Genomic DNA, 10,509 nt, shown 5'->3' with positions numbered 1-10,509 from the left:
TGAACCAAGACGCTGGTTTGTTACCATTCTCTCCCAGCCTACTGTAAACGATTTACCCTGGGGACACCCATCCCCTAGTGCCCCTCCAACCCTCATCCCATCCCCCCCATCCCCCCCTCTAGGGTCTCTGTCATCAGACATGAATAAGCATCTCATTAGCATTCCCCAAAACCATCTGTCCTCAGGATATCTCCTTCTCACTGCCAAAATCCAACCATCTGAGTTGTTTAGATATTTATGCTGCATAAACTATACAAACAGATTGCAGTTTAGTTTATGTTTTTTGGGGGGATAGCCCTATAAACACCCTGTGAACAGCCCTGTGCAGTTTCCCGTGTTTTATATACAGTACCAGTCAAAAGTTTGGACACACCTACTCATTCAAGGGTTTTTCTTTATTTTTTGTTTATTTTTTTTCTATATTGTAGAATAAGACATCACAATTATAAAATAACACATATGGAATCATGTAGTAACCAAAAAAGTGTTAAACAAATCAATATATATTTTATATTTGAGATTCTTCAAAGTAGCCACCTTTTGCCTTGATGACAGCTTTGCACACTCTTGGCATTCTCTCAACCAGCTTCATGATGTAGTCACCTGGAATGCATTTCAATTAACAGGTGTGCCTTGTTAAAAGTTCATGTGCTGGATTTATTTCCTTCTTAATATGTTTGAGCCATTCAGTTATGTTGTGACAAGGTAGGGGTGGTATACAGAATATAGCCTTATTTGGTAAAAGACCAAGTCCATATTATGGCAAGAACAGCTCAAAAAAGCAAAGATAAATGACAGTCCATCATTACTTTAAGACATGAAGGTCAGTCAATACGGAACAAAAATGCAGTTACAAAAACCTTCAAGTGCTATGATGAAACTGGGTCTCATGAAGACTGCCGCAGAAAAGGAAGACCCAGAGTTACTTCTGCTGCAGAGGATAAGGTCATTAGTTACCAATCTCAGAAATTGCAGCCCAAATAAATGCTTCACAGAGTTCAAATAACAGACACATTTCAAAATCAACTGTTCAGAGGAGACTGTGTCAATCAGGCAAGTTGCTGCACAGAAACCACTACTAAAGTACACCAATAATAAGAGGAGACTTGCTTGGGCAAACATGAGCAATGGACATTAGACGAGTGGAAATCTGTCCTTTGGTGTGATGAGTCCAAACTTGAGAATTTTGGTTCCAACCACTGTGTCTTTGTGAGATGCAGAGAAGGTGAACGGATGATCTCCGCATGTGTGGTTCACATTGTGAAGCATGGAAGAGGTGGTGTGATGGTGTGGGGTTGCTTTGCTGGTGACACTGTCAGTGATTTATCTAGAATTCAAGGCACACATAACCAGCATGGCTACCACAGCATTCTGCAGCAATACGCCATCCCCTCTTGTTTACGCTTAGTGGGACTATCATTTGTTTTTCAACAGGACAATGACCCAACACACCTCCAGGCTGTGTAAAGGCTATTTGACCAAGAAGGAGAGTGATGGAGTGCTGCATCAGTTGACCTGGCCTCCACAATCACCTGACCTCAACCCCAAATATATGTTGATTTGTTTAACACTTTTTTTGTGGTTTCTACATGATTCCATATGTGCTATTTCATAGTTTTGATATCTTCACTATTATTCTACAATGTATAAAATAGTCAACATAAAAACCCTTGAATGAGTAGATGTGTCCAAACTTTTGACTGGTACTATATTTATTTGACAGTTTCAATTGAAAACAATCACAGTAAGGTAAAAACTTATGCAATGGACTTTTAACTGTATTAGTAGGGTTGTTCCACGAAATGAGTCCCTTTTGGTGGTGCAACTTGCTGAACAAGTTCACCTTATTTTAACATTCTGTCATGAAGAGCATATGTTCAACTTAATAAAAAAGCATGTTTCCCATCTCAAGAGGTGAAATAAATACAAATACTATAGTAAGTGCCTATTAAGTGCCAAACAAAGACACAGAGTTGACCATAACAAGGTTGATTATAACAGTGTTGATGATTTCATCTTAAATCAGCCATGAATCCCCGTATCTCAGGTGGAATAGAAACTTGTTGTGTGCAACAGGGTGGATTAAAATGGAATGCAAGCTTCACAAAAATGTTTTATTGATAAAACATTTAATAATAATAATAATATATGCCATTTAGCAGACGCTTTTATCCAAAGCGACTTACAGTCATGTGTGCATACATTCTATTTCTAACCTGTCTATCTATGGGTAACAGTGTCGGCGTGTTATGCTCAAACCACACAGTTTTCCGCCACAAAACATTAGACAATGTTCAATGTTTCTTTTGAAAACATTATTTAAAAATGATTTATTTCATCATATTAAATGAGAGTTCAGCTCACATAACAGGATTGTTTTTATTACAGGTTTTTATGACCTTCAAATTAATCACTAATCACATAAAATAAATATTAATCTTCAGAAATGACTTTGTCAAAGCAACAAAATAACTCGGGCTTTAAAATGATGGTGAAAACGGGACATGTCAAAATGTAGCATTTTGGCACTTAGGCAAGTCTTTATTTATATAAGAAATCTGATTTACTTAATTGTCCATGTGATCTATATTAAATGGTACTTCATTTAATATAACAGGATTTTAAAATTCAATATTGGTGCACAATTTCTAGTTACAATGTCAAAAGGATGCAAAAGGGACCAATTTTGTGTAATTACCCAGTACCTTAATGTAATGGTTTATCCAATAAGAATATAGACAAGACTATAAAAAACTTTAGGAAAAATCAACAAAGTACTTTCCTGACTTAGACCAATGCATAAATAGAGCTTGCATCAATTTAGGGTGGTTACACTGTGATTGTTGGAGCGTGACACATCCTTGAACTGAATGTGTTTATATAGTGTAGTGGTCTGCCACAGATACTGTGACAGTATCCAGGCTGCATAGGAAATTGTCATAGAAAGCACCTATAAGGTAGTGCAAAGGTAGGTCAAGGAGGACAGCATTCCCACAAAAACCTGAGTATGTGCACGAGACAGTGAGCAGAACGTAATTCATTAGAGATTACATGATTTTATAGAAATAGAATAGAAAGGAATAGAAAATAACAGTGTAGAATATATTTATTATAATGATACATACGCAGAGGCTTCTTAGAGAAGGTTCAATGTTGACAGGTGTGCCTTGCTTCCTTTCCTAGAAACATTTGTTTTGATCCTTATTTGCATGGGGAAATGTAGGTCTTTTCGCCAGGTGAGCAGGATGACACAAATGCAAATATTGAACTTGCAATTCTTGCATGCGCTGTCACGAATGGTGTCGCCTGCAGGCTCAATGAGGATGTTGATTTTCCTTGCTTTACACTGCCGCCCAGTGGAGAAGAAATGACTGTAAAAGTGACAGGGGCAGATTGCAAGTCACAAATAGGAGAGACCCCTGTGATGATCATGGCTATGACTTTCACGGTACGGTATGTAATGTAATCTAACACTAGGCTATCGTAAATCCGAACTGGTTGTAAATTAAAGATCATGTTCACAGCTATTGCTAGTGTGCGGTAGGGTGATAGCTCAGAGGATAAGAACAAATATCTACCGAATAAATATCCTACCTACATTTGTAGACAGAATAGATTTTCTCAATGTTATTCTACTACGACCATCAAAAAACAGGAGATAAAATGCTTAATTAAATTGAAACATGATCAACATTGGATACGTGCTATTAACATGGCTGTGCAGTATCTTATATTTAGGAATAGTCCACTCATCTGATGGTTTTCAATGTGATTTGTACATGGCAGTTGTGTAATTACAGTGTGGGTATACAATGCTGCACAATAGGCTTTATATTGTGTTGTAACACTGTAGCCTAGCTGCCTATTGTAGTGAGAAAAGTAGGCTTTGTGTGACAATTATGGAAATGTTGTTTAGGATATTATTTTATGAACAGATATTGATATTTGTAAATGTAAACAATGCATATAGAAAGCTATATGGCCTGCTCCGGCATTTGACCTATTCAGCAGAATTGAGGGTAAAATGTGGTAAAAGCCCATCAGATGTTGGACCAATTAAAAAGCTGCTGACATTGACAGATCAAAACACAAACTTGCGGGTTATGGTATCATGGTGCTTGTAGTTCTCTATCCCATACACTCCTATTTCTACGGCCACTATTCCCTACTCTACAGAACTACATGTTTTTTTGCGCTGTTTGCTCGCTGGCTCTCGGAGCCAGACGAGTTTGCGATTTCAGTGGCTTGTACTGCGAGTGTTTTAGAGAGGTGGCCATACCATCGTTCGTTTCTTTATAATTTGTTATTGTCAAGAGTTGACAGTGGCAAGTATGCAAGCAGAATCCGGAATAGTTCCTGACTTCGAGGTTGGAGAAGAGTTTCAAGAGGAACCAAAAACGTATTACGAATTGAAGAGTCAGCCCTTGAAAAAAAACAGGTCAGTGCTTTGGCTGTGTGCACAGTTATTTCCTCCGGTAAAGAGGAATTTGTTTTCCCAGCGTTGTTTTCAAAAGTTTTAAATAGTCAATAATTGAAATGATGTTTTGGGGGTTGTTATAATAATTACGTTATTTCCAATTGACGCGCTTTCAATGATGGCATCCTATATGCAGTCGGTCCTATCCTGTTGAGTACATTCTAGGAGGGATTTGTTTGCCTCCCATTCCTTATGGCTCTTTTATTGCACAGTTAGTTATGCAACACTTGGGTGTTGTCTTGTCAACATGCAACTTCAAATATTAGCCTGTGAAGAATAGCCTCCTTATACAGTTTGTTCATGGATTTTGAACAGTCCGACTAGGGATTAGACTGTGATGTCTTCTTCATACTGGTGTTGAGCTTGGTGATACCACTTCTATCGTTATTTACAACATAAATATTAGGCTACTATATGTATAGTCTAAATGCATTTTCTTTTGGAAGAAATATATTTAATGCATTGTAAATGTAGTTACAATGTCAAGGTAGAATGGCATCTTAAATGGTGTTGTACAGTATTTCACACATGTTAAAATATGTGTCACATTTCACTGGTGCATCACTCATCAGTTTGTGCACCAGCTGTAGGCCTATTAGGAGAGAATTATGAACATGATAAATATCAATAGAGACCTAGTAAGAAAACTTCTTATAGATTCTAAAAGATCCTAAAATATTGTAGCCATGTTACTTCCCAATAAAGCTTATGTAACCACATAAGGGAAAATGGATAGATACTTTTCTAAGCAGTTGACAAATAACTTATTAGAGCGCTATTTGTATCCATATTGTGTCCTCTGTCCCCAGCGCCGAACAAAGAACAGGGAGCTGAGTCAGGTCTGTTCTCTGGACATGACCTTATACCCCTCTGCTGCCTGGGGTCCAGGCCTCAGCTGAATTGTTGTCACTTTGGTTATGTCTCTCTTTGTAAGATCAGATGGAACAAATAACTGGACCTTTTCTATTCTCAAGACTTCTACATTTAACTTAAGTCTTTATACCATAATCTTGCCTTCTGTGTAATGGCATGCCTTACATTCAGCAGTGGTCTAAAACGCCTGTCAATGCATGCCTATTGCCAGGAAGTTGTTTAAAGCAATATTGTCTCTTTGCGTCTGGTAATTCTGTATCATTTCCTTATTGTCCTAAGTGGTGGAGACATGTGACCTTTCTGCTAAACAGAGGTTCCCCAGATAGAAGGATGGTGTATGTCTGAAACACTGTCTGAACATGACAGTGCTCTTCTGTGTCTAGAGTTCTTATAGCATTCTTGTGGTGGACCCAATCTATTTTTTGCATTCTGGATCTTGGCATTTTGTCAGCAATTTGTTGGATATTTTTCCAGCTTCATTGTTGTGGAGTTTTTTCTTTTTCCAAAACTTCTGTGGAGAGAGAGAGAGACTAACCTAATTCATCATTTTAAACTCGTTTCTTCATTAGTAAATTTCATTACATTGTTATAAGCTGAATGGTATTTTTGTGCCCTCATCGCAGCAGTTGCATTCTTAGTATAACTAAACAGGTCTAGCTATGAGTTGTGATTTAATGTCAGTTTTTGTGACTTTTGTGTGTCTCCAAAATTACCTGACATGCATGAATTAATTTCATTTCCTTCTTTTCCTGTGAGAATGCCCTACTAAAAGCTGTGCATGGCTTTGCAACAATGACAGAAAGCCAAACATTGTGTATAGTCATTTTGACCATGCGTATCCTCACATACACTTGTGGTTTTGACACTCACAGCCCACTGTGGTTCATTCGTTTGACTGAAGCGGTACACCCTAACAACTACAGTAAAGCACGGACAAAGCTTAGGCATAGATTTACCGGCATGATAGGCCTAAAGTTCAGTGTTTCTAAATTTCAAATCATACAGTGATAACATCATGAATTATCTTGCTTTTATTGACATTTAGTTTGTTTTCTTGCTGTCTCAGAAAGCTTTTGGCACAAGCAGCCGAACGAACCCCTGCAGACTCAAAGCCAGACTGTGTGTGCTTGATATAGACTTGAGACAGACCGTGAAACTTGTCTTCTATGCAGTGTAAATTAGCGATGTAAATTTAGCAATGTACATGACACCTTCAATGCAAAATGGGCCTGGTGTTGTTTGTTGCTGAGATATTTAGCAGGGCAACCCATGGAGCCAGCTGCACATGTTAGAGATTATAATCACACTGTCATTATTCTGCACATTTCTTGAAAGGATTTGTTCATGTCTCAATTTTCATTTGCAGCATCGCTTCTGCTAGGCCCAAAGTCAGGACTACACAATTTGTTGGGCTCCAGCACTAAATAATGAAATGTACATATGAAAATCAAATTGAGATACATTTTGGAGAGATATTTCATGTCATGACATTATGAATGGAATAGTATGTAACGTCACTGGTGTCCAATCGTCACCTACTGTACCTGTCGCACTGTCTTTCATCCGTCGCAGATGTGGAGAAGAGGTGAGGTGTCAATGCAGCATTAAACCTCTGTCAAAGCATCTGTCAAAGTCACATTGTCAATGTTTTTCCATTCTGGATCTTCCCGTTTGTGTGATATGATGACTACAGTAATTGAGCGGTTAAGGATGCACCAGTCATGCACTCAAACACTACCTACATGACTATAGGACGCTTTCAAGGAGCAGAGATGTCCCTAAGAGTTGTCCTCCAATGGTCATGCACTCAAACACTACCTACATGACTATAGGACGCTTTCAAGGAGCAGAGATGTCCCTAAGAGTTGTCCTCCAATGGTCATGCACTCAAACACTACCTACATGACTATAGGACGCTTTCAAGGAGCAGAGATGTCCCTAAGAGTTGTCCTCCAATGGTCATGCACTCAAACACTACCTACATGACTATAGGACGCTTTCAAGGAGCAGAGATGTCCCTAAGAGTTGTCCTCCAATGGTCATGCACTCAAACACTACCTACATGACTATAGGACGCTTTCAAGGAGCAGAGATGTCCCTAAGAGTTGTCCTCCAATGGTCATGCACTCAAACACTACCTACATGACTATAGGACGCTTTCAAGGAGCAGAGATGTCCCTAAGAGTTGTCCTCCAATGGTCATGCACTCCATGCACTCCCAAACTCAAAGGCTCCCTCCAAGCCTCATTACATAAACAGAAAATGCATATAGTGTAGAAGTTCCCTCAAGGGCATCAAATGGCAAAAGCAGAGAAATGTACAGAAAGTACACACTGTATTCCATTATGATGTATGTTTTTTCATGAGCATCCAGTATCCATTGCTGGTTTCAATGTGGCCTCTATAAGAAGGGGATTGTGGCTCAGAGTCTCAGGAAGCTTTCTGTTCTGTGGAGTCCGAACCAGAGATGCCAGATGCTCACATAAACTACATACTGCATTGCATTGCTTTTAGGTTCTATGTTTTTACATGAGCATCGGCATCCAGTGCAGCCTCTGAAACATGGTGATTAAGGGACAGTCAAGGTCTCAGGGAGCGCTCTGTTCTGTTCCATATCGTGCCAAAGAGGGCAGGCTAGGACCAGGGTGTTCCTCTCCTGATCCAGGATGGGGATCCGATTGCGTCTGAGTGACAGACCGGTGCTGGAGTGGAGTGAGATACTACCCAACCCAATGGTTATGTAATCACTCTGACTGCATCCTTACTCCCACTTTGGCTCTAAACAAATTCACTGGAAAACGACCATGTTCATTTCATTTCTCTATCATTCCAGTTGAATCTGACAGTCAGAATAAACAAATAATTTTCTTTATCAGTCTGACTCCTCTTCCAGGACACAGGGATAAACCCATGCCCATGTATCCTTTCATGACAATAGATAATCAAAGGAGTAAAACCACAATGTTCCAGTCTGCATCATCTATATTTGTGACCATCAGGCTCAGGCGGATGTGGTCCGTTATTTTTCCTCAAGAGTGGGGGGGGATAAGGATGGAGTCATATTTTCAGGCAGCTGTCTGTGTACAGGAACTGCGAGTCATTTTTCACCATTCACCCATTTCCAAATGAAGACATACTGTACAGTATGGTAGCTAACATATTTTAGAATAGAGAACACTTTGATGCTGTCAGGATCATTTGAAGAGTGTCTGTAATAAGGTGTGACTTATCGCACATTATACACTGAGTGGTTTGAGGCCTGAATTCTGATTGGCTGAAAGCCATGGTATATCAGATCGTATACCACGGCTATAACAACCAATTTAGTTTTACTGCTCTAATTACATTGGTAACCAGTTTATAATAGTAATAAGGCACCTTGGGGGTGTGTGGTATATGGCCAATATACCACAGCTATATTGGCCAGACACTCCCTTATTAATTAATTAATTAACATATTGTGGATTAGCCATGTGTCATTAACATGTCATTAACATATTGTGGATTAGCCATGTGTCATGTGGTCCTTCTGTAGCTCAGTTGGTAGAGCATGGCGCTTGTAACGCCAGGGTAGTGGGTTCGATCCCCGGGACCACCCATACGTAGAATGTATGCACACATGACTGTAAGTCGCTTTGGATAAAAGCGTCTGCTAAATGGCATATATATATTATCATATTGTTGATTTGACATGTGTCATTAACATATTGTGGATTAGCCATGTGTCATTAACATGCATTAACATATTGTGGATTTGCCATGTGTCATTAACATATTGTGGATTAGCCATATGTGATTATCATATTGTTGATTAGCCATGTGTCATTAACATATTGTGGATTAGCCGTATGTCATTAACATATTGTGGATTAGCCATGTGTCATTAACATGTCATTAACATATTGTGGATTAGCCATGTGTCATTAACATGCCATTAACATATTGGTAATTAGCCATGTGTCATTAACATATTGTGGATTAGCCATGTGTCATTAACATATTGTGGATTAGCCATGTGTCATTAACATGTCATTAACATATTGTGGATTAGCCATGTGTCATTAACATGTCATTAACATATTGTAGATTAGCCATGTGTCATTAACATGTCATTAACATATTGTGGATTAGCCATGTGTCATTAACATGTCATTAACATATTGTAGATTAGCCATGTGTCATTAACATGTCATTAACATATTGTGGATTAGCCATGTGTCATTAACATGTCATTAACATATTGTGGATTAGCCATGTGTCATTAACATATTGTGGATTAGCCATGTGTCATTAACATATTGGTAATTAGCCATGTGTCATTAACATATTGGTAATTAGCCATGTGTCATTAACATATTGTGGATTAGCCATGTGTCATTAACATATTGTGGATTAGCCATGTGTCATTAACATGTCATTAACATATTGTAGATTAGCCATGTGTCATTAACATGTCATTAACATATTGTGGATTAGCCATGTGTCATTAACATGTCATTAACATATTGTGGATTAGCCATGTGTCATTAACATATTGTGGATTAGCCATGTGTCATGTGGTCCTTCTGTAGCTCAGTTGGTAGAGCATGGCGCTTGTAACGCCAGGGTAGTGGGTTCGATCCCCGGGACCACCCATACGTAGAATGTATGCACACATGACTGTAAGTCGCTTTGGATAAAAGCGTCTGCTAAATGGCATATATATATATATATATATATATATATATATATATATATATACTCCGTGTTGTGTCGCACAAAAGAACAGCACTTAGCTGTGGCATATTGGCAATATACCACATCTCCCCGGGCCTTATTGCTTATTTATAGCCACCCACCATTCTGTACACAGCAGCAATAACATTAAAGTAATACAATGATCATCTGAATGTAGTTGTCGTTTTCTGTTGTCCTTGAGAGTGCCGTCCTAGTCATAGCACCCAGAGAGGGGAAGGCGAGCAGGACTAGAGGAGGGTAGTAGGCCATACTACTGTAAACAAGTGACAAGACTCATGAAAGGCATGAAACCTAATTACAGACATAGGACCCGGCAAGTTCAAATGATCCCAACCTGCCCTTCCTGTCCCATAACTATGACAACAAAGAACCCCATTATCAGTAGTAATTGTCAACTCGCTGTTTTGTTTTCCTGACAATTT

At 38.9% G+C, this 10,509-nt stretch overlaps 1 pseudogene; it reads left to right on the top strand.

Annotated features, from left to right (window-relative positions):
- The first annotated feature begins 4,211 nt into the window (after window positions 1-4,211).
- LOC124045890 overlaps window positions 4,212-10,509 on the top strand; it is a 43,022-nt pseudogene continuing 36,724 nt past the window's right edge.

Source organism: Oncorhynchus gorbuscha, linkage group LG10, assembly GCF_021184085.1.
Source record: "Oncorhynchus gorbuscha isolate QuinsamMale2020 ecotype Even-year linkage group LG10, OgorEven_v1.0, whole genome shotgun sequence".
NCBI lineage: Eukaryota > Metazoa > Chordata > Actinopteri > Salmoniformes > Salmonidae > Oncorhynchus > Oncorhynchus gorbuscha.
This window is presented reverse-complemented; position numbering and strand designations above follow the sequence as displayed.